Source organism: Lolium rigidum, chromosome 1 (genome assembly GCF_022539505.1).
Source record: "Lolium rigidum isolate FL_2022 chromosome 1, APGP_CSIRO_Lrig_0.1, whole genome shotgun sequence".
NCBI classification, from domain to species: Eukaryota; Viridiplantae; Streptophyta; class Magnoliopsida; order Poales; family Poaceae; genus Lolium; species Lolium rigidum.
The window spans coordinates 5,251,440-5,276,322 of record NC_061508.1 but is presented as its reverse complement, the minus strand read 5'-3'; the positions used below and the strand labels follow the sequence as shown (position 1 = coordinate 5,276,322).

Here is a 24,883-nt window from a genome sequence, read left to right as displayed (position 1 = left end):
ACAGCCCTGGGTCCACGATCAAAGGCCTCCCTCGCACGTTCCTGGGTGCGCACAAATCCGTCCCGACTCCACGCGACGCAACGTTTTTTCCGCGCGGTTGAGAAAAAAAAAAAAAAAGTTGGCGCGACGTACCCGGCCGGGGAAGGAAATCAGCTTCAGCCGACTGGGCTGAAAGGCGTGAGTAGTACTAGTATTGATCAATCGACCAGCTGGCTGATTTGTGAGTCGCGAGCCTTCCTTTTCCCCACCCAACATCCTCCGCTGCGAAAAAGAAAAAAGACCCGCGACCCACACCCAGCCTCCATGGATCCCCTTTCTTCCTCACGGCGGCGGCGGCGGCGCCCCGGCCACCCTATCCCCTCGACGCCGGCCACTCCCCTGCGCCCCCAGCCCCGTTTCATAACCTAGAAGCTCGCCTGCCGGACCAACTCCGCCCGGTGCTGGACCTCGCCGACGACGCCGTCCGGACGATTATGCGCACGGGGACGGCCTCTTCTCTTCTACGCCTATGCTCCCCCATCGCTGCTCCACCCAGGCCGGATCGACGCGCCACCCGCCTATCTCCGCGTCGGCCTCACCCGCACCCGCCTCTGTAAGATCCTCTACAGCTAAATCTCCTCTCCCCCTCCACACATCGATTACGTCTCGCTCATGCTCCTCCTACTTCTGCTGCAGATTACAGCAAGGACCTTGCGAACGCTCAATAAAATCATGTCTTTTTCGCCGCCGCCAACATCCAGGCGACCAACGCCCAAACATCCCTGACGGATACCACAACCACGCCCCGTGCTGCCGGACTGCTACCTCCCTGACAACGTTCTGAAGCTGCCGGCACGGCTTCCCAGGCCCTGGAGCACCACACTGCCTGGCGTGGTCCTAGACTGGTGCTGCTCTCCCATGCCGGCGAGCCATCGTCGCCTATCCGCACACTGGTATTAGCATCGGCAAATATCCATCTGAGGTGAGCTCCAGCTCTTCTGCTCTGCTCTGCTCTCAGCCATGTCCTTTGTGCTTGGCTACGAATACGTCCTGATACATGCTTGTCCAAATGATTACTTGTATTGGGCCACTAACAAATCTCTAGGAAAAACTTGCTCTGATGTTTGTCGGTGCCAATCTAGCCTTTTATTTGGCCAAGTCGAATTGCTCACTGTAGGTAGTATGTTCATCAACACGTCTTTTTCGCCCAACTACAGCAACCTCATCATCTCAACTATATATGTCTACCTGATAGCGCTACTGACGGCACAAAGCAGCTATATTCTTCAAATCCACATGATGCACTGCTGTTGTAAAACTTTGGCCAATTTTGTTATATGTTGATCGACCGGATTCACACTTGAATGCCCTACTGTTTGTTTGTTTGTTTGTTTAATCGCCTGACAAACTAATCTGGAGCTGTAGCAACATTGCACATGCGCCCATGATACGTATATATGTCTTGTTTCAATTAGCTACTTCCCAATATTTCTTCTGTACAGGAGAACAGTGATCCGTTAATATTTATTTCCCGGCAGATAGAAAACTGTGAGTTCCACATAGCTGCCTGCCATCTTGACATTTCAAACGTGCTATCCTGTTGTAGATGCACCAGGGCTCCTAATTAATTTATTCTTTCTAAATATGCTCTAGAGCTGACCAACATGTTTTGTTCTTGTGCAAGAACAAGGATTTAGACTAGATGATGCATCACTTGGAAGGAAGCAATAGCTGCTGCAGCCTGATGCATGACTTGTCAGGAAGGAAGCTGTAAGACCCCGGGGAAAAGAAGATGGCATATACACGCCTTGCTCCAGCCAGCTCTATGCACATCTTTCTTTTTAGCGCCTTAATTATCTATGCGATCATATGGTTATAATGCATGAGCAGCTGAGGTTTCAGATGCCAGAGGATCTTCTAACACAGCGGCATGTGTTTTATTTATGTAACCTCCTGGGAGAAACTTCGGTTCTGATCGATGTGCACCAGCTTGTCCTTGACGTTGATTGTTGGGTAGTTTTTACGTTGATGATTAAACTTGTGGTAGTAGAGTTGATTGTACTCCCTCGGTTACCTATTAATTGACTCTTGTCAGAGTGTTTTGTATGTTGTATGGGTTGTGCTGTATATGCAGAGCGGTGTTATTTTCCGTGCAGGTTTGAATGTCCAAAACCAGTTAAGATTATGCCAAAATTTTGAACAACCTTGCTAATTAATGTCGATTGATTAAGTAGCTTAATCGCTCCTACTTTCATTTATATTAATTGAAGGTAAGTTCTGATAATAGTTGTGAACGAGTAAAAAGAAGTAGCGACTTCGTTTGCCAGAATCGATGGGCCAAGTAATGGGCATAAAATAGCAAAGATATTGGCGTGAGGTACGGGCCGAGTCATGGGCTAGTTTGAAAGGTGGCGCATGTTAGATATCATTTTTGCCGCCCAATTGTTGCTGCTGCCCTCCCGCTCCCAGTCCAGCTCTCTGCGTGGTGTCAGTCACACATTTATCGTTGGTGATTTTTCCGTAACTGTACAAGGAGTTGCTTCCAATGAAGAATTAGTTTCACGACACGTTATTAAGGCTTTCCGTAATGAGCTTCCTGTACATGTAGCATTAATGCGTGTGGGTGACACTAGCATGTTTCCACTTCCTATATATATATATATGATCGTTTATAATTCTTTTGCGAGAAAAACATGTCGACTATCAACCGAGTACAAAAGAGAAAGGACAATCTGATTGGGCGTGGGATCACAGGCGGATCTCCCGGTACGGCAAGGTCGGGCACTCGCCCTACCTTGGCTCCCTACGAAAAGCGGTAATACCCCTATGCTGCTAGACACATATTGCTCGATAGTATGAGCTGATCCCTTGAATCGTTTTGGATCCATCCTAAGTCAAGGAAACCGCATGTCCACACGTTGCTTCTCTTTGAGGTGATCGAGGGAGGCTGCGAGGGCACAACCGCACATGTACTACTGTCGGCGGAGTGGCGGCGGCGTGATCTGCAACCCTAGGTCGAAGGGTGCCCATCGAGAAGGAACGGTAGCCGGACTTGGGTGATTGGTTCTCGCCTCGGGAGGTCTGTATGGAGGAATTTTTCGGCGAGATGGCCAATGGAGTTAATCTACAATTCTAAATTGAAGATACATAGAAAGAGGAAGCGACCATCAAAGGGTTGAAAGGGGCAAGGTACATCTTTTTCAGAAATTTGCATATGTGTACAACGCCCTTGTGTCTTATTTGATAAATCTATGAATATGTAAATTTCTTGTTTGACAAGGTATTGTGTGCCGCTTGGCAGTGGCAGTAGCTCAAAACCAAGCACAAATGAAAGTAAAATTAAGTAAGATGTCTAGAAAGAGAGTAGATCGAGCTTGAGAGTAGAGTTTGAGAGTAGAGCTTTGCCTTTGCCTATAACTTTCATTCGTCATTATAACTTCATTGTCGGTATGTTTGTAGGTTTTCATTCTATTTAAATATGAAAGTACTATTTTTCATTGTACTAAGGTGATCGTGCTTACAACAAATAAAGTATTAATGTGTCTATAAACCATTGTTTTTTTTTTCATCAGTTTGCTTATGCTTTAGATTTCGCCCGCCCTTAAATTTTCTTCGTCCTAAGCCACTGCATGGGATTGATGTATCACAGAACATGCGAACTTGCCGAAGGGAGTAGGAAATACTAACGCGCGCACATCACTAACTCTTTGTTACGGAGTAATTAACCATCGAGAATATCGAGAACCTCCGATAAGCCTATCGTTAGTGCCATGGAGATATTCTTGCTGAGGAAGAGGACTTGTTCACATAGGCCCTTTACTTCCAACCATTGACCCTCACGTGAGGAGGAAGACGGCAGCCACTGCGTTCCCTCCATCAGGCTCGTGTGGTGCCCTCCCGCGGTGGGGTCGCCGGCTCTAGCTGAGACATGCACGGTATGATACATGGTATAAGTAGAGGACGTGGGTGAACATCCATCGAGAGCTCTAGTGCTGACTATGTTTTGTTCCACTTGAATAAAAAAACGCTACTACTAGCTAGCTAAGCTTCTGATGCATGCATTTTAGATTTTTCGATAAAGGGAATATATTAATATCATAAGATATCAATTACACCTAGCCTCAGCAACAACACAACACCTTAATGATAGTACGGATGCACACATCCAAAAAAATAAAAATAAAACTAAGAAACAAAAGCCCCGCTATAGCATGCTAGGCTTAGCAACAACAATACAACCATCACCAAGACAACACCTGAAATACAGAATCTCCAAAAAACTACGCCTCCAAGAAGGAAACGATGCACCAACGCCGTCGTCGCCTGACCAAAGATCTTAGGTTTTCACCCTGAAGATAGTCCCCGCTCTCAAAACAATGCCTCCAACAAGGTCATTGCCATGCACAACCAGTTAAGGCTAGACCTTAGGTTTTCACCCTGGAAGGTAGAACTCTGAACTTCACCTCTGCTGCCGCCCCCACTTCCATACCGCTGCTGCGGAGCCCAGAACACCAAGCAAGTCCCTCGGCAACGCGGAGACTTGAACCTCTCTTAGCTAGTCCTCCACTCCGGCCTTCATGTTATTCCCTTCATCTGACTGCATCATGGACCAAAATATCTCTTGATGCCAACACAGACAAGAGCTTCGCGCCGCTCCCTCCGGAACCAATCGGCCGGAATAAAAGCATGGGTGCGCACGACCGAATACCACCGTTCCAGCAAACTCCAGGCAAAAAAAGCAACTGTTACATTCGTCGGCGGTGCCTTCCGGAACTCAACACTCCTGCAAGATCGAGAAGAGAAAACCTCAGGCAAGTCTTCATCTTCGCCCAAGAGAGACCCTAGGACCGCCGCCTTTATTCAGGCCGGGCCCCCACGCTGGCGACCATCCTAGGCTAGCCACGGATGCTGCCGGAGACACCAAGCGCAGATTGCGTTGTCCGGAGACACCGCACACGCCACGGGTGCACCACCGCATCCGAATGCCAGCCCTCCACCGGCGACAACATCCATCGCCGGCTTGCACGCCTCTCCACCTCGCCGCCAGGACGCGGTGACAGATCGAAAGACCCACCACCACCATCCACAGGCCGACCATCTCCGGCGAAGAGGGCCGCCTCCACCGTCGAACCCAAGGCTGCTGCCCCAGGCGACCTCGTGCCGCGGGAGAAGCCCAAGATCACCTCCACACACCGGCTAGAGGCAGGGGGATATTGGCGCAGATCGAGGACCTGGCCGCTGCCCACCACCAGCCACCACCGCCAAGGTCTGGCCGCCGCCGCAGATCAAGGACCTAGCCGCAGGAGGAGCCGACGAGAGGCGGGGGCCGCAGCGCCAAGGTTTGGCCGCCGCCGCCAAGAACCATCCGCGTCCAACCAGCTTCAGTGTGGAGGAGAGATCCCAGCCGCCGTTCCCAGCGCGGCGCGAGGAAGGGCCGCGGCCACGCTCCGCGGACTTTGCCCGACGGCACCACCGGCGGCGGCGGCGGAGGTGGTTAGGGTTACAAGGGGGACGAGGTGCTCCCTCCATCGGCGAACATTACCATATATTTGTCTTAAATCAAATTTATTCGAATTTAATAACTTTTTTATAGGACTCCCTCCTTAGCAAAATCTGGTGCGTATTATTTTGAGCACGCATAGCAAGGAAGGTTTTTTAGGTGATTTTGAATAAGTATACCTCTTGTTTGCGTTGGAGTCTTTTAATCCAGCCCATGGAATGCTAGCTCACCTCCTCGTATCCCAAACTCGCCGTTCGTGCTCTCTCTCCCCTCCCTCTCTTTACATTTCTCGCGTTTGAGACCGCCTAGTACGCGAGAGCAATTGGCCCCATGCATGCATTGCACAAGATGAAGCAAAGCAGCAACATGAAGCCCCCACGTGGACAAAGGGGGCTTGGTCTCGCTGCAGCAAATTAACGCCGACATGGCGGGAGTCAATATGTCGTAGTCCATCAGGCCAACCACCAGCACCATTGCCATTCTTTTTCACCAGCACTGGCGGCCTTCTCCTTGCATCTATGCCGCCTCCGCGTAACGGATCGCTTTTGGTTTGTTTGGGTTCGGATGCGGTGGCCCACATACGTACACGAAAAAGTCGTCTGTCCTTATGCGGGTGGCCGCGGCACCAACGGGGACCCGTATTTTTGTGGGGCCCGCTGTCCGTGCTCCAGCTTAACCTCCGCTAATGGCGCCCACGGCTGATAACCGGAGGTTAGGAGGCACACGTGGAAAAGGGCCACGTACTTCCCACCCGCGCCGTTTCCCGCCCAGGCCACCGCGCTATTAGATGAGCTCGCCGGGCCTGGGCAGGGCCACACATCCATAGCCATGGCTCCCCCCTTCTCTCCCATGCCATCCGCTCACCACGTGGGCCTAGATCAGCGTGGCCGCCTTGGAGAGTTACCCTGCAAGCCCCGCGGCTAGCGGCGAGGACGAGTGGGGAGGCTAGGACGATGAAGATGTTGACACGGATCATATTCGCACCCCCACCACCTTGGAGCAGCACATCCTCCTCGAGTCCTTTCAGAGCACGCGGTAGCACACTCTCAAAGGACATGAGGAGCCCATCGACGCCGCCATCATCGAGCCCTCCTTCCGGTTGGTGGCCTTGGAGGAGCGCGACGACCAGTTCATGGCGGAAGAGCGGCGAACATGGTACGAGATGGAAGAGAAGCGGCCGGCGGACGAGGTCGCCGAACTGACGGCCAACGAGGAGGCTACTCGATAGCAGGCTGCCCTCGCGGTTGCGATGGAGGTAGAAGAGGTTGCCCGCAGGCAACCTGTGCCGTCGTGTAGATGGCGGCCTGTTAGGACGCTAGGAACGCTGAGATCGGTGCCTCAGCCGAGGAGGAGGCGATGGCTATCATGGCCGCCCACATGGTGATGCAACGTGTTGGGGCAACGTGTGTGCATCGGGAGGTCATGACCTTCGCCCGCCACGCTAGGAGGCACACCATCCGTGACATGATGCGTTGGGCCACCGATGCGATGCGCAGTGGCAACGAGGGCCAAGGAAGCTCCGGTGGTGAGGCCGGGGGCGCGAGAGGATGGCGAGCACCAAGGTAGCAAGGGCTAAGGCAGCTATGCGGATGGTGGAGCGGGACCAATGTAATTTAGTTTGGATTAGGTTTAATTATGGTCAAAATGGAATGGAGATGTATCCTAAATTCCTAATTAGACTTTATGAGAAAACAAAGGCTACTCCTCGTTGACCAGTGGCCCATCAGCGACGGTGTGCCCAATCCGCGCGCTATTTGTGTTGCCGCAAACCTGGCCCAAATTTAGGTCGGGTTTGCTCCTGAATGGCGCGTCCGTATGCAGTCAAGCTGTTGGGCCTCATTTTCGTCCGCAGCGGACACCGGAGGATGTCTCCGGCGCGGGGAGGGGGCGTTGGAGATGTCCTAAGTCCCGGAGGACACGCGACAATCGATACGACACATGGAATGATGGGTCTCGCGCCATTATTTCATGCATAAAACCACGGCGCATGACATAAAAAATGCACATCAGATGGTAGGTATGTATAACGCGCAACGATGAGAGTACATGCAAAGATAGGCAGTAAAAGCATATCATAGCATAAAAGGCCTCGAAAAGTTCGAGAAGAATAATCCAACTATTCTTTTGGTCAGTACGAACTTACTGGCCATGTTCGGAGACTCCGAACGACCTTTTTTGGCCGGCAAATTCTTAAAAGTCCAGAAAACAGTGATTTTCAAAACCTAATTTCCTCAATCGCCTCTATCAGTGCTTAAATATAAATTATGGATCTCCTAAATGCTACCGACCCAAGAAATCTGCGTACAAAACAGTTGTACAGGAACACCGAAAATTGGGAGAGAGAACTAGGGGAACTAAAAATGGGCGGGAAAGCCACCAAAAGTTGAAAACAGGCGGGAAAGCTCCCAAACCATTGATTGCGTGCCTTAGCCTCGCCGGTACCAACGTGAAGACAACGAAATCTTCGGACAACCGAAAACCCTAGCACACTGCCGCGGTGCATGGAATTTCATACATGTGATAGAGACGAACACCACCTAAAAGTGCCACACGGAATTTCATGCATAAATTAAGGAGGCATGCCACAAGAAAGGCACATGAAATGATAGGTTTTTTCTGTCCCCGGCCAAAAAGAAAAGTATGTGACGATGCGCCGGCTTGGCACGAATAAGAGCATCTCCAGCCGTCTCCCCGACGAGGCCCCCGGCAGCCCTTTTTTCATCCGGACGACGAAAAATAGCCCAGCCGCGTTCCCGGTTCCTTGTTTTCGCCCGTTGGGATTTCATCCATCAGGCGAGCCCATGTCATCCCCGCCCCCGGGAGCGCTCGGGGAGTCCGGACGAAACAAAAGCGCGGGAACCGTCGAGAAAACTTCCCGCGCGGCTAGTGGCCCCGACTTGTCAGCGAGAAAGGCCGATCGTCATCCTCATGTCATCGTCTTCCGCGCGCTGTAAAAGCCTGCCGCCGGTCAGTCTTCCCCGAACGCGTCGCTTCCACGCGGCGAGTAATTGCCGTCGCCTCGAATTCACGCACGGTTTCCTCTATTTATCGCGGAAGTGCCGCGTCTGGCCGCATTCACCACTCCCGTCTCTCCCCAAACTTCTCTCCCCAATGTCCCCAATCTCCTCGAGCGAGCAATGGCGGGCTACGGCGATGGTGCGGTGAACAATGGCTTCGGCCGGCGGTCTCTGCACCAATGGGAGGGGAGGCTGCTGCACATGGCAGGCTACCCGGCGCCGCCGGACTTCCGCGCGCCCGGAGGCTGGCGCCTGAGCGCGGGGGGCGTCCCGATCCCACCGCCGCCAATGGGACGCGACGTCCTCGACGCCGAGATCAACGCGGTGCTCGTCACCCTCAGTGACGAGCAGCATGCCGAGCCGCGCTTCTTCCCCGACAATACGACGCGTGGACCGACTTCTTTTGGTGAAGGTACGAGCGAGAACTCGCCGCCTAGGACGGCCCCCCTCCTCCCACGCGTAACAACGCCGCCGGCCGCCGCCGGCTGGTGGAGCGAGCCTAGCCGCACCCTCGAGAACGTGCTCGCGCACATCGAGAGCGACAACTACCCCGTGCCGGGGATGCTGCCGCTGACGCGTGCCGGCCGGGGATACTACCCCGTACGGGAGCTCATGGATGCCATGACGGATAGAACCATCGTCGTCGTCTGGGTCGGCGTCGAGGTCGGCATCGCGCTCCTGCGGGTCGGCTCCTCCAGCAGCGACGCCGAGGGCCGTCAAGAAGGAGTCGATGTCGCCACCACCGACAATAGGGCGCAGCAGCGGCGCCATTGTCATTCGCGAGGGGGGGGGTCCCGTCGATGTCTCCATCGCGCGGCCGCAAGAGGAAGACGGCCAAGAGTAAGCCAGGCGGGCTGAGGATGCGGCGATCCGCGAGGCCATCGCGAGGTTGCTGAAAGACCTCGTCCCCGCCGACAACACCCTCCCGATGGACGCGGCGCTCGCCTGGTCAAGGCAGGATTGGGAGAGGGAGGAGGCGGAGCAGCAAAGGCGTCTCGCTGGTCATGGCGGCCGCGTGGCGCGGCGCTGCCCGCGCCTCACCCACCACACCCACCGCACCCGTGTCGCTGATCAAGCTGGAGGAGAGCAGCGAGGATGAGTGGTATCGGCACGGAGATGCCGGCCAGAGCAGCTAGCAGGCGCCGCCGCCCGAGGACGCTGGCGACTCCAGCGACGACGATGGCGATGACTACACGGCGTTCTACCGCCATTTCGGCATCTAGAACACCGTCATTTTAATTAGTTTATATTCCCTCAATGTAGGACTAAGGGACAACTTAAAATAATTAAAATAACACATTAACAAAAATTCAATTATTTGAATTACCAATAAATATTTAAAGTCCATCCAAAACCATTATTCATGTCAAATGATTAGAAGCTGGACGATCTGGCAGTGGCGATTGGTCAGTCTGACGTGCAGTAGTACTCGGAGACAGATCTATGGTCAACAGACACCACTACCACTCCACGGCAAGTATATGCTGGAGGACCTCCGAAAGAGAGGGTGATTGACGTAGCAAGAGAAACATAATTCTAGAATATCTGGAAGATTATCCGGGAAACCATCGACTCTGGCTAGTTGTATGTCATATGTAGACTAACCTTAAATTTTTTTCCTTCTTTCGATATTTCTAAGTCATTTTTTTCTTCTATAAATAAAAATTTATAAATGATATGAAAATAGTCTCGATGAATTTGTTCTTTTACTTTCGATAAACAGCTAGTACATTATGCACATAGACAAGTTAGGGACGTAATCTACCTCGAAACACTACAATAGTAATATAGCAACCAAACGATACTAACGAGCGTGTTGGGGCCACAAGCCCACAACACAAGCAAGCCCAAAAGAAAGGACACCGGCTGATCGACGAAAACGAAGATGACCCGCATCGCTTTGCTCTCTGGAGAATTTCCACCACGCTCCTAGCACTCCGAAGCATTGCGTACCAAGAAGGAAAGTGACGATGATGCCAATCCTGTGAGACTGATCCTAGGGTTTTCCCTTGTACGCAAGAGGGAGTGGAGAAGAGGAACACCCAACATCCTTAAGGTCTAAGGTGCAAGATCTAAGTTTTTTTGCGGGTAAAGATAAGGTGCATCACCGATGGACGTATATACTTTTCACATACGAGTGATTGTAGGAGGAGGCCACCATGTTGACGTTACTTAATTAGTGCATAGTTGCATACCTGATGGATTTGTGCCGAGGTAGTACATGCCATGTCGGCGCCAACCGTAGTGGCAGCGAGGTGTTGGAATTCGCCGCGGATGACAGCGCCGTCGTGCCTCACTTTACCGTGGAATCAGACAGTTTCCAGATGGGGCAGTTGAGAGTAAGTGCAAGATCTAAGCTGCATCACCGATGGACGAATCCCGAGCCAACGGGTCGGCAGCCACTCCGACGGGGTGTGAAGTAACAACGTCAGACCGTGCTGATCGATGGTCGTCTCGTCCCAGACTTCCAGGCGGAGACGCAGCGACGACATGTCTCTGCATATATGCCAACTTTGATAGCTTCTCGTGGTGTTGTATCGGGACAACAAATCGATATCAACAATTATATTGGACTAGCTTATAAATGAGCTTATTAGCGAAGCTGCACCACAACCACGGTACGGTGATGAGCGGATGGCACCGCCGCCTGTCCACCCCCGACGGCGGTGACAACCTCGTCCGGTGATGCCGCCTCTACACCCCTCGACGGCACCGTGATCCACGCCACCATCAACGTCATACGCTTTCTCCGTTGCCCGGTCTACCATGTCCACCATGGCGAGTACATACCCGTCGAGCTGTCGGCCTTCCTCATGAACCCCGCCTTTTGCTTCGGCTCGTTGGAGTCGCCGGCGGGGATGGCAACGTAGGTCCAGGGTCCGGTGACCGGTGCCGTTCGGGCAACGAAGGGGCCAATGGGGCTGACAGGTGGGAGATTCAGCCTGCCGCAAGAAGCGACAAGCAACTTGATAACAGCGAGGATCGGGTTTCGAGCACGAGCATGGCGAGCTTGATCTGCTCGACGTGCTATGCCACGGCCATATGTCGTATGAAAAGTACTCCCGGTTGACGGACGCTGATGCTGCCACTCCGTCTCGCGTCCTTCGCCGCATCATTGTCGGCGAACTCATCGTGGAGCCGGTTGCACTCGGCCAATAGCATCGTTGGTCGATGTAGAGGAAGAGACCATGTGTATGCATGTCTGGGATTTATCTGCTTGGCATGCGACTTTATCTGCTCGGCATGCCGTGCCTTATCCATATGCTCGGAGGGAGGCCACAATAACCGCTGTAGAACATGTTTTGGGCATGATTTTTTTCGGCCAGTGCCAAACCAATTGAACCGCCTAACCAATCCGCACCAGCATGTGAGATCATGTCATATATTTACGGTGTAGACCAGACCAACCCAACTAAAACATGTGGCAACGGCCTGGTTTGAGAAACCAGCCCAAACCGGCGAAACCGGGAATGCCCCGGGTTACAGGCAACGCTTCCCATCCAGGTCACTCTCTTCAGCACCTCTTGGAGTGGGCACCAGAACCTTCGGCCCTCCACAAAGAGGTCCATGATGGAAGACTTCAACAGCTCGGGCAAGGACTCCTAGGGCGACTCCCTCTTCCGTGAAGCCATCCTCCATGGTGAACTTTAAACAATGTTTGCAATATGAGGACATGCAGTATGTACTGGGATGCTCTTATTAGTGGCGGAGCGTGCAACAATTCTAAGACTGGGCCGGTCAGCAAAATAGGCTTAAGCAATACACATGGTGACTTTTTATTATTATTGGTGGGCCAGAATAATACCAGTGATACCCAAATGGAAGGGTGGGCCACGGCCAAGGTTGTCAACCTGTAGCGCCACCACTGTAGCTAAGGGAATATTAGGGTTGCAAAGCCACGGCTCGCATGTCGCGATACAGTGTGTTCTAGCTTCTCATACTTTCTTTATTAATGTAGAATGAGGCTTCTAGTTCACTTTATATGAATCTATTAATTTTTACAGGCATGTCATGTCCTACCCTAGGGAATATATACGGTACATCGGTACCACACTGATACTTTTTCCTAGCTTGATCCATGTACGCATAAAGATGAACATTTGGGTTAATGATGCGAACACCGCATGGTGAGCCAAACTCTTGTCGATCATCCAGCTGCAAGATAAGGATCACTAACCTAAAATATGCACACACGTGCTCTAGGTAAGACACATGCAGTGTAAGAGGCAAAACTTCCTCCAATGATTGAGCTAGCTCCACATATCAAGTATCTTATCAACGGGCCTGCATGCATGCCCTCCTTTATAGCTTTGTGTACTAGTATTTGGCCCAATCGAGAGTTTGGAGAACATAAACTATGGGCAGAACATGAAGGCCCATTTAAGAATCCGTAGCCCATTACCAAAATCCCGAAATTTTAAGGCCATGGCAACCTTTAGTCCCACATTGCTAAGGGAAGAAATTTTTGAGCAACTTATAAGGTGAGCTTTTGTTGACATCTAAAATGGTAGAAACACACCTAGTGCTGCACCCCACATCCAGCCATATAGCGCGTGCGCTCGCGTGAATATTCGCGACTTAAGACTTTGGACGCTTGGCGACGGCGCCGCTAGCCTAGCAAATAAAATCAAATTTTTTCTAAAACAATTTGTCAGTTCATTGGACGTAGACTTTTTTCTAAAACAATTTCCTCACGTTATTATTTCTTTCTTCCAGTTCATTGTACGTAGACGCCACGCTAGGGAAGCTTTGCTATGATTGTTAGTTCGTAGCATACTCACGCTATTGAAACACAATGTTTATCCCCTCCATGCGGAAGGAGATAAAGACTAAGTTTTGATCTTTTTCTAAACGCTAATCTTGATCTAAAAAAATATTTCGGTTTAAGTTATGATTATAGAGAACACACACCACGCGAGCATCACTTGTTTTGATAGCTACAGCAAAATGAACTAGGGATCGGGAGTGCCGCATCCTCTTGGACTTGGTGGTGTGGGAGATTGAGCATGAAGTATGTGCGCGCGTTAAGACGCAAAGTGCGTGTGGATTTGTACGGAGGTGCTCCGTTGGAGTTAGGATCAACATAGGGTGGTGGTGCAGGTTGCTTTCTATCCATATGAACGGCAGAGCCCCTGCTTTGTCCCCCAAAAAGCTTAATTTCATATATTTCCTCAAATCCTATATCTCTTGTTAAGGGACCAAACTGTCTTCCTTTCAAATCAATTTAAACAATAATGGTGCACTGAAGGCACAGAAGTGGCACGACTAATGTCAAGATAATTGCATACTCTAAGTGCGATTGAGAGAATAATATTAGCGCTTAAAATCCTATCTGCAAGCTGTGGGGTCAGCGAACTTAAGATAAAATAAATTAACTGTAGTTTTCAAATTCTATGTATTAGTCTCCAGGAGTTAAAAGTACTGACACCACAAATACTGGGCCCAATTGTTGCTGCTGCCCTCCCGCTCCCAGTCCAGCTCTCTGCGTGGTGTCAGTCACACATTTATCGTTGGTGATTTTTCCGTAACTGTACAAGGAGTTGCTTCCAATGAAGAATTAGTTTCACGACACGTTATTAAGGCTTTCCGTAATGAGCTTCCTGTACATGTAGCATTAATGCGTGTGGGTGACACTAGCATGTTTCCACTTCCTATATATATATATATGATCGTTTATAATTCTTTTGCGAGAAAAACATGTCGACTATCAACCGAGTACAAAAGAGAAAGGACAATCTGATTGGGCGTGGGATCACAGGCGGATCTCCCGGTACGGCAAGGTCGGGCACTCGCCCTACCTTGGCTCCCTACGAAAAGCGGTAATACCCCTATGCTGCTAGACACATATTGCTCGATAGTATGAGCTGATCCCTTGAATCGTTTTGGATCCATCCTAAGTCAAGGAAACCGCATGTCCACACGTTGCTTCTCTTTGAGGTGATCGAGGGAGGCTGCGAGGGCACAACCGCACATGTACTACTGCTGGCGCACGAAATTGCGTGATCTGAGGATGAACCGCGTGCGTACCTTCGAGCTGGAGCTCGGGTTCGAGTTCCCCGACGCCGGCGTCCGGCACGGTGGGCGGCGCGAGGAGGCCGGGCACGAGCGGGGGAGCCAGCTGCTGCGCCGGGGAATGCAGCGGGCGCGACGCGGGGCCCTCCCTGCTGAGCTCGGCGATGCAGCGCCTGCGCACGAGCTGGAGGAGGCGCGGGCGGGCGTGGCAGGCCCTGGCCCTGGCCCTGGCCGGATCGGCGCGGCGGCGCGGGGCCGCCGCGGCGGATGGCGCGAGGCACGCGGCGCCGACGCCCGGCGTCGCCATGGGGGTGGCCCGCGAGTAGGAGGGGCAGACGGAGACGGAGACGCGGCCGGTGGAGTGGATCGCCCAGCTCGGTGCCGGGGGTGACTGGGTCTGTGCTCTCCTCCTGCGGTGGGCGGTGGGCGGTGGTGCGGCGGTGCGCGGTTCCCGGGGCGGGGTTTAACTAGGCGGGCAGCAAAAGCGGATCGGGGTTTGCGATCGCCTGCTGCTGGCTCGCCGGTGCCAGGCTGCGCTCACGAACGGGCGGAGTGAGCTGCGTGCCTCACCCGTGTGATGTGGAGTGGAGTGGGGTGCTGGTGACGGACGGACGAAAGCGCAGCGGTTTCCAGTGGCTGTGTGCGGTCCATGGCGTATCTAGGTTCTAGGGGTGGCGCCGCCCTCGCTGTCACTGCTCATGCGTAGGCCGTGATTTTTTTTCTTTTTTGGGTGGCCTAAGAAAAATGCATGCTCCACGTTTTCATGAGCAAATATGCATCTGTTACTTTTTTGTTTGGAGTTACTGACGTGGCGTGGCCGACATGCATAGTGCTGTCCCCGAGTTGAGCTGGACCGTCCAAAATTGTCAAAAGTATAATTTGGTTTTTATTGGGGCCGTGCTAAGCGGCTCCGAGATCTGGGTCCTTCGTTCTCCGACCGGCCACCTCATCTGGTCCTAGAATCCACCTTCAAAACCCCTTCCAACCCTTCTTCTTTGTTGCATTGACGCAAACGAACAATTTGATCCTGGCAGCACGAAACAAAAAAAAATAGATGCAAGCTTCTCACTCTCACGCGGAGGGGAGGGCGACGAAGGTGGGGATGCGTAATGCAACGGCGCACCATGCATCAGTCGACGACACTAGGGGTGGAGCACATTCACATATCAATCCCACCCCCTCCACCACTGGTCATCCTCACCACCTGAGACCCTCCCTCCATTGTTGCTTCGAGTCCTGCTTCAAATCATGGTCCACACCGGCGACATGCCTCCGATTCGGTGAGCGGCGGCGGCGGCGGTGGCGAATCCCTCAAATGCCGATGAAGAAGCTGGTTTTGCCGTACGCGTTGGAAACACCAAATAGTCGAGCATGTGGTGCTCCAAAGGATACAATTCGGAACTTGGTTTTTAAGTGTCTGTGCGTACTGGAAAACCTGCTGATGAAGCACAAGGTTCGCGAAGCAAAACAAGCATTGCTGCCAATGGATGGTATGCTACAATTGATATCAGTGGTTTCAGTTCACATAAATCAAAGGACACAAGACAACCAAACTGGGTGGTGTGACATGATTACAAGGCCCACATGCTGGTTGGAAATGAGATGGTGCGTGGAATGTCAGATTAGTGGACACAAATACTACCTATTACATATTTACGTTTCAGTTCCTATAAACCCCGCATAATAAAAACATTAGTACAACTCAGATAATATGCATGATCCTCTTTTTATATCTTATCCATTTTTTAAGAAGAAAGGGCATAGCCCTGGTTCCATTTCTGAAACCACATCATTAAACAGTTTTACAAGTCATTCATCTTTTCAATACTTTTCCTCCAACCCCTACACATTACTACACATGAGTTTTCCCCAAACATAGAGCACCAGGGGAAACACATATAAACATATCACTAGTGCTAAAACTCAGCTCACTAATCCAGGAATGTCAACAAATTCTTAATTCCTAGGCAAGACCCAAAACCCATCACCATCTAAACCATCATCAATGCATTTGCTTTCAAGGTCCTCGCTAGGTCCGCAGTTGTGATCTTTAGAGGCTCATCAGCACCACGATTCTGGTTTAGGACACACACACCTCCAGCTCAGTTCTTGCTTTCCTCTCAGGGGTCAACCAGGTTCCGACCACAATAGCAGAGGTGGAGCCCGAGCAAAGGCCTCCAATTGGCTCACTATTGCCATCAACCTTCCTTGTTCTTCCTCTTTGAGAAGAACACTCCATTGAGCAAGGGTGTAAGACACCTTTCTCCACAGTACCTGCATACCCACCCAAAGTGTTTTATTGAACACCATAACATTTCTAGTTAGCCAAATATTTCTTAGAATACCAGCATTAACCATGTAGTCAATAGGTTCTTCTTCCTGTTATTCCATAAGTCAAAAATAGCAACTAGAATTGAGGATGGGGAGTTAATACTCAACACCTTCTTGATACCAACCACATATTGGAAGCAACAACACAATCAAAAAATAGATGTTGACAAGTTTCAATTTCATTGCAGAAGACATATGTAAAGTCATCTACTCGTTGTCTTTTGACCAAATTATCTCTAGTGAGGATCATGTTGTGTATCATCAACCATAAGAAGAAATTTATTTGTGGGGGAACTTTCACACTCCATACAGAATGCACATCAACACGTAAACTTCCTCTAAAATTGATAACATCATGCATGGATTTTGTAGGGCTCGTAGCATAGAAAATAAAAATTTCCTACCGCGAGAACGAATAAACCAAGATCCAATCCAGGAGAAAAGCCAAGATCTAATCTACTAGATGGTAGCAACGAGATCAGATCTACATACCCTTGTAGATCACTAAGCGTTAACGAGGTTGTACTCGTGGTTGATGTAGTCGATCACTTGCCGCTCTCAAGAGCGAGAAGAAGATCCCTCTAGTGCTGCAATCGGGCAGCACCTCCGCACTCGGTCACATGTACGATGTTGATGACGACGTCCTTCTCCCCGTTCCAGCTGGCAGCGGAAGTAGTAGGTCCTCCTCGAAATCCCGGCAGCACGAAGGCGTGGTGGAGGTGGTGGTGGAGAAATCCTACAGGGCTTCACCGTAGTCGTGCAAGAGGGAGGTGGAGGAAGGGGCGACTAGGGTTTGGGGAGAGGAGGCTTGGTCTGCAACTTCTGCAACTCTTGGGGCTCCCGTTGCCCTCATTTTATAGGTGGAAAATGCCCTTGGGTCGTCCAAGACCTGCCCCCAAAGTTTGGGAGAGTTCCGGTAGGTTTTTGACAGGCGAAAACTACTAGAACTAGGACTCTTTTGCCAAATCCGAATTTGCCTTAGGAGAAAACTCCTTAACCATTAAGGAAAACATGGATACACCTATCATGGAACCCTCCAGACTTCCTTAGACAGCATGGGTCATCCCGGACACTTCCGAAAGCTTCCATAATATTCCAGACCCTTCTGGTCTTTCTAGAACCTTCTAGAAGCTTCGGTCAAAGCACCGAACTTTTTCCGAACCCCGGAAAATGACTTCCTATATATGAATCATATTCTACGGACCATTCCGAACCTCCTTGTGATGTTATGGATCCCATCCGAGACTTCGAACAACATTCAAGCTCCATACCATATTTCCTATCTACTTAAACGACATCAACCCTTAACTGTGTCACCATACGGTTCACGAATGATGCAGACATGATCGAGACTCCTCTCCGACCAATAACTAATAGCGGGACCTAGAGATACATAATGGCTCCTACATATTCAACGATGACTTCGTGATCGAGATAACCATGTGCATTCGTTACCGATTCCCTTTGTCGCGCGATATTTCACTTATCCGAGATTCGATAATCGGTATCACTATACCTAGTTCAATCTCGTTCCTGATAAGTGCTCTTTACTCGTACCATGATATGATATCTCTTGTGATCCCGTCACATGCTTGCAAGCTAATTAGATATCATTTCACCGAGAGGGCCCAGAGAATATCTATCTGTTATTTGGATGGACAAATCCCACTCTTGATCCATGAGCTTCAACTCCCACTTTCAGAGTACTCAATGCCACCTTTGTAACCACCCAGTTACGAAGTGGTGTTTAATATCATCAAAGTATTCCTCCGGTGTTAGTGATTAACATGATCTCATGATCGAAGGATTTAGGTTACAATGCATTTGATAGCTACAGCGAAATGAACTTCAATGGCTTGATATTATTGCTACGCTTACTATGGGTGTGTGTCCATCATATCATTCTTGTTATTAACAATATCCAATGTTCATGATCAGGAAACCTTGATCATCAATTAATCAACAAGCCAGTTAAATGAGAGGCTTACTAGGGACTCCGGTTTGTTTGCAAAACAAACATGCATTAATGTTTCCTGTTAATGCAATTATAGCATGAGATATTGATAACCCACAAGTATAGGGGATCGCAACAGTCTTCGAGGGAAGTAAAACCCAAATTTATTGATTCGACACAAGGGGAGGTAAAGAATACTTATAAGCCTTAACAACTGAGTTGTCAATTCAGCTGCACCTGGAAAAGCACTAGTAACAGGGGTGATGTGAAAGCAGCAGTAATATGAGAGCAATAGTAACAGTAACACAGCAGCAGTAGCAATAACACAGAGGCGATGGCACCAGAAAATAGTTGATACTACTTCCAATGACATATAGAACGAGTATATGATGATGAGAGATGGACCGGGGTTCCCAGCAATCTACACTAGTGGTAACTCTCCAATAACAAGTGACAAGTGTTGGGTGAACAAATTACAGCTGGGCAATTGATAGGATTGAAATAGCATTAAGATAGAACATCAAGATTATTAATCATGTAGGCATGTTTTCCATATATAGTCATACATGCTCGCAATGAGAAACTTGTACAACATCTTTTGTCCAACCAGCCGGTGGCAACCGGGCCTCAAGGGAATCTACTGGCAATTAAGGTACTCCTTTTAATAGAGCACCGGAGAAAAGCATTAACACTTGGTGAAAACATGTGATCCTCATACCTACGCCTTCCCCTCCAGTTGTCCCAATTTCTGTCACTTTGGGGCCTTTGGTTCCGGACATAGACATGTGCATACAACTTGTAGATACAATCTAAGCAATAATTATAGAGCTTAAATCTAAGATCATGCCACTCGGGCCCTAGTGACAAGCATTAAGCATAACAAGATTGCAGCAACAATAACTTCACAAACTTTATAGATAGACTAATCATAATGTATCATCCATCGGATCCCAACAAACACAACACCTATTACATCAGATGGATCTCAATCATGTAAGGCAGCTCATGAGATCATTGTATTGAAGTACATGGGATAGAGAGTACCAACTAGCTACTGCTAGAACCCGTAGTCCATGGGGGAACTACTCACGGAGCATGATGGAGGCGGTGGCGTCGATGGAGATGGCTTCCGGAGGCACTTCCCCGTCCCAGCACGGTGCCGGAACAGAGACTTCTGTCCCCCAAATTGGAGTTTCGCGATGGCGGCGGCGCCTGTCAACACCCGGATTTTTAAGTCCAGATGCCTATTATGCCATTCATCGCAATCCCAGGAATATTGTTTTTGCGAGACATAATAGATTGATATCACAGAACATCATTCATTACAACATCGTAATTGTCTTACAACAAAGGATCACATGATCCGAGTCTCATTACAATAGTAGATGATCTATTGATCAATTACAAAACACATAGCGGAAGCAAAGTAGCGTAGTAGTAGTCCATCTATTCCACGAGCAACCGTTGACGTCGGGAGTGATCCTAGTTGTCGTAGACGTCCCGCTGTCCTTCTTCCGGGTTCGGTACTCGTCTTCATAGTCTGGCCATTTGAATAGCCAGGGACACAGCCATGAGTACTTTAAAGTACTCGCAAACTAATACTAAGGTAAACACTATCAACTATAGTAAGGGGGTCTAAGCTCTAGTTTTATTTGCATAAAGCCAGCTTTTATTTCATAAGCACTTTAATAATCAAAAACCTTCATTTGCTCAACTAACTCAAGTGGGAACATTAGTGTCATTCCCACAACTCAGTTGTGATTCAAAGTCAAAGTCACCTTTCAATTCAAATCACAAGTCACCATTCATGTTTTTAGAAAAGTTCTGATGACGGAACAGTATGGCCTTTCCAACTGTCCATAACCGAGGACGCGGCTATTCGAATAGGTTTAACTCTGCAGAGGTTGTACACTTGTGCCACAACAATTGCAATAGTTCGTCGTGGGTAACCGACCTCGATTTATCGTACGCAGATCGCGAACTACCAATCCTAACCTTTCATTTACATATTCTAGTATAGGCACCTCTCCCCATGAGCTTGGCCTCCCGGTGAAGACACGCGGTCGGCCTCGGGAACTGCACAGGGCTTGGGCCGGACATTCACCTCATTTCACGTCATTTCACATCACTTCACCAGTACGGAGGTAGCCTCGGCATAACCCCTATGACGCTTGTTTAGAGGGAACCCATACTAAAATACATAAGTTTCCAGCTAAGCCTTACCCAGATTCAGGTATTGTGGGGGTACTTGTAAAATTGGAATGGTATCGCATCCGAACCCAACCATCAGTTTTTGTAAAATTCACCAAGTCATTCACCAGTCATATTCACCTTCAAAATCTCTCAATAGAATGACTCATCATTCCAAGGTTTTCAAAGTCATTTCAATTCACAAGTTCCCAACTAGAGTAGTCACTTTTAATATTGAGCACTAGCCACTAGTTATGAGGGGTACTAAGTATCTTGGAGCTTGCTAGGCTAAGTGTGATTCTCTTGTACTACTCTATAATTCAACCAAGTAAATCATAAATCCAAAAGTAACTTTGATAATTAAAATCAAGTAAAGCTTGTAAAGTAAAAATTTGGGATAGGATCATAAAGTAAAATGTAATGGTGCCTTGCTCTTGTAGAGCTTTGCACTTTGCAAGAATAGAAACTTGCAACCAAAATAGTTTGCATTAGTCTAGCTTGCATTGGTAATAGCTTGCAATAGTATAGCTTGCCTTGATTGGTGATGTGATCAAAGTTTTCTTGCTCTTCCTCTTGGTAGAAGACCTCTTCTTCTTGATAGTCTTCGGTACTAGCGTCTATAAACGAATACGAGGATACAATCACCAAACAACACTTAAGTAGTCTTAATTAGCCTTATTGGCTCACACAAAGGATCTAGCATCACTACTTAACATTTATCAACAAATTATTCTAGGGTTTCTTTATTTAATATTAGGAGAAATAATTTCCTCTCATTGAAAATTTAAATTAAGGTTTCTCTTTGGTTTGGAGAAATAATTTCCCTCATTGAATTCTTCTTAAGATTTAATTTCTCTTATGAATAATATATGACCTAGGTTGACCAAAGTCAACCTCTTCATACTTATCATTTGAGAAAATGATTTAAATGGGGTTCCATACCTCATGCAATTTAATACTAACATGGTAGTGATTTAATGCCACCAAATAACTCAATATGAGATTATATAGACCATGGTCACTACCTCATGTTGAATTACTTGAGAACAAGATTTAAATGAGAGGAAAACCTCTCATATGATTTATCACATAGTTGTAGCTAATTTAAAAACTACTATTGAGGTGATTTAATATTCTCAAATAACCAGGGATGATCCCATGTTGACCAAGGTCAACACTTCACACTTAGTATTTGAGAAAAGTGTTTTAGATGAGATTCATCATCTCATGTGATTTAATTAACCTTTGGAAAATTTAAATACTATTTAGATTTACATTCTACAAGTGAGCAAGTATGAGCCTAAGTAAATAAAGGTCAACTCATTACTTCATATTACTTGAGAAATGATTTAAATGAGGTGCTACACCTCATAGATTTAAATTCTAAAATTTGGATATAGTTTAAATGGGCTAGTATTGACTACATAGCCAATATTTGCTTCTAGCCCATGATCATGTACAGAACATATATCATATTTTTACATAATAAATTAGGGTTTGTTAAATGTGAATTATTGCAATTGGATTCAATTCAAAATTCAAATTGGTTGATTTTTAAGATTTATTTCAATACTGAAAAGTCTCTGTTTTGTTATTTTTGCTATTCAAAATCTACAAAACATATGAGGTTGAATCCAGTGAGGTTAGCTAGATAATTTCATAAGCTTTCCAAATATATAAATTTTATCAAATTTGGCCAAGTATATTTGTAGTTATTAAAGATTTAGCAAAGCATAAGAGAGCAATTCACAGAAAATAAATAAAACGAAATTTGAATTCAAACGGTGGGCGGGAACGGAGTTTGGCCGAAACGAGGGGGAAGGGACTGGGCTGGCCCAACTAGCGCTTCCCACGCAGCGGGCCAACTGACATGGTGGGGCCTGCGTGTCAGTCTCTCTTTAACCCGAAACGGTACCTGTGAACGCGAGCCGCTGGATCAGATGGAGATCGGACGGTGGAGCTGCGTCGTCGTCGTCGACGAGAAGCAGACGCGGGCACGGCGGAGGCAGGGGGTCGGGACGGCGAGCTGGGGCTCCGGCGAGGGGCGGCGCTGATGCTAGGCGACGTTGTCGATGACGAGGAGTTGACTGGTACCGTCGGCGAGGCGTGGGGTGGCGTCAATCGTCGGCGGCGAGGAGCTACTGTGGCGGCGGGTTCCGGTCAAATTCCGGCGAGAGGCAGGCTAATTGAGGAGGGAAGGTGTTGAGGAGGATCGGAGGGATGAGAGCAACTTGTTGGTGTGAAAGATTTGAGCGCGGGAGCTCTCCTTTTATAGGGGGTTGAGGTGCTGCGGGTGCCCGTGGAAGGTCGTCCATGGCGCCGGCGTTTGGAGGGTGAAGGGGCAAGCTAGGGGGCGCGTTGTGTAGGCGACAGCTAGGCGGAGCTAGCGCGCTTGAAGGGACGGCCGATGATGGTCACGTGGCGTGCTAGCGACGGTGGCGTCCTCGCGGTACGGGCACGGCAGAGATTTGATCATGGCGACGGCTAGGGCGCTCCCGCGTGCCAGTAGGGTTGTCCAGGAGCTAGCTGGTGGTGTGGTGATGGCGCGTGCAAGAGGGCAAAGCGAGGGGAGGACGAGGGCGACCGGACACGCACGCGTTCTGGCGCGTCCAGGATGGTGCTGGTGCACGCTCACCGCGTGCCTGGCACGTTTCTGGCGTGGTCTGGGCGTGCTCGGTCTGGCCCATGCCGTGCCTTGGCGAGCTAGGGCTGTGTACTGGCAGCGTCCTTGTGCTCTAGGGAGGCTCTGAGACATGGTGGAGGAGAGAGGGGCGAGCCAGGTCGATCGAGTGCATGGGTGGCCGGCATGGTGCACGGCCAGCTTAGTTTAGGTGTTTCTCCTCACTTTAAACGACGGGGCAAGGACATGGTGTGGTGCAGGAGTTGCAGGGGAGTGTGATCATCACAAGTTAAAGGTGGTTTAGGCCAAAACCCACTGGACAATGAGATGTAACCCAATTCTGAGATGCTGCCTGCCATGTGCTCGATGAAATGGCCGCATGAGAAAAATGTTTGAATTTTGAAATTCTTTTTGGTGCACTTCATTCTTATATTTAAAGTGATGGAATGGTGGTGGTGGTGTCCATTTTGATGAAGGTTTGCAACATTTCAAATTTGGGGGTTATCTTCTCATTACTTCAAAGTCTCCACTTGTCACCTCACTACTGGTCAACCTGGTCAACATCAGCACTAATGGTCAACATGAGAGTTGTTCACTTTCATATGGTCTTGGATGACATGGTCAGAGTTGACCAAGTTTGGTTGAAGAAAAGTCAAAGCCAGAGGGGTAAAGAGGGGATCATGTTAAAAATCACACAAATGACCATCATCACATGTGAGATGGTTTTGAGTTAAATTTTGAATTGATTCTGGTTTCTTTGATGCATTTGGGTTTGTTTGAGTTATATAAGTATTTTAGAAACCAAAGATGGAGCTATGGTGGCCTTTGGTGAAGATTTGCAATTTTGGCCTAAGTGTATGTGAGTGAAATTGGGATTTTCTCACCATTTGATTTCTCTCCAATTGATTTGACTTTTGTTGACTCTAATGTGATTCTTATTGGTTTAGAAATATTTTAAGACCATTGAATCCATTTCAAAAGGTCTTGATCAAAGATTTGCAAAAATGGCCATAACACATAAGAGGTGATGTGTTAATTTTTATTATTTTTGTAAATTGTTCACCTTGCTTTACTTGGGCATGGGTTAGGGTCAATTTAGTGTTATATTAGGTTGAGAGATGGTTTCACACCATTTGGTCAAGGTTTAAAGTCATAGGGCAAGAATTGGGTTTTATGGCTATGTGTCACATATGCTTCTATGCATATGTTGCATTTGAGTTTTAATTTGACTTGGCTTGACCCAATTGGTGTGGTTGAGTGTTGAAATGGTATATAGGAGT

General features: G+C 48.7%; 1 long non-coding RNA gene across 1 annotated transcript; it reads left to right on the top strand.

Annotated features, from left to right (window-relative positions):
• The first annotated feature begins 525 nt into the window (after positions 1–525).
• On the top strand, positions 526–2,086 carry LOC124666548. Its single transcript, XR_006990928.1, has 3 exons — positions 526–592; positions 676–961; positions 1,664–2,086. It is a non-coding gene; the product is annotated as an uncharacterized LOC124666548 (long non-coding RNA).
• Positions 2,087–24,883: the final 22,797 nt, after the last annotated feature.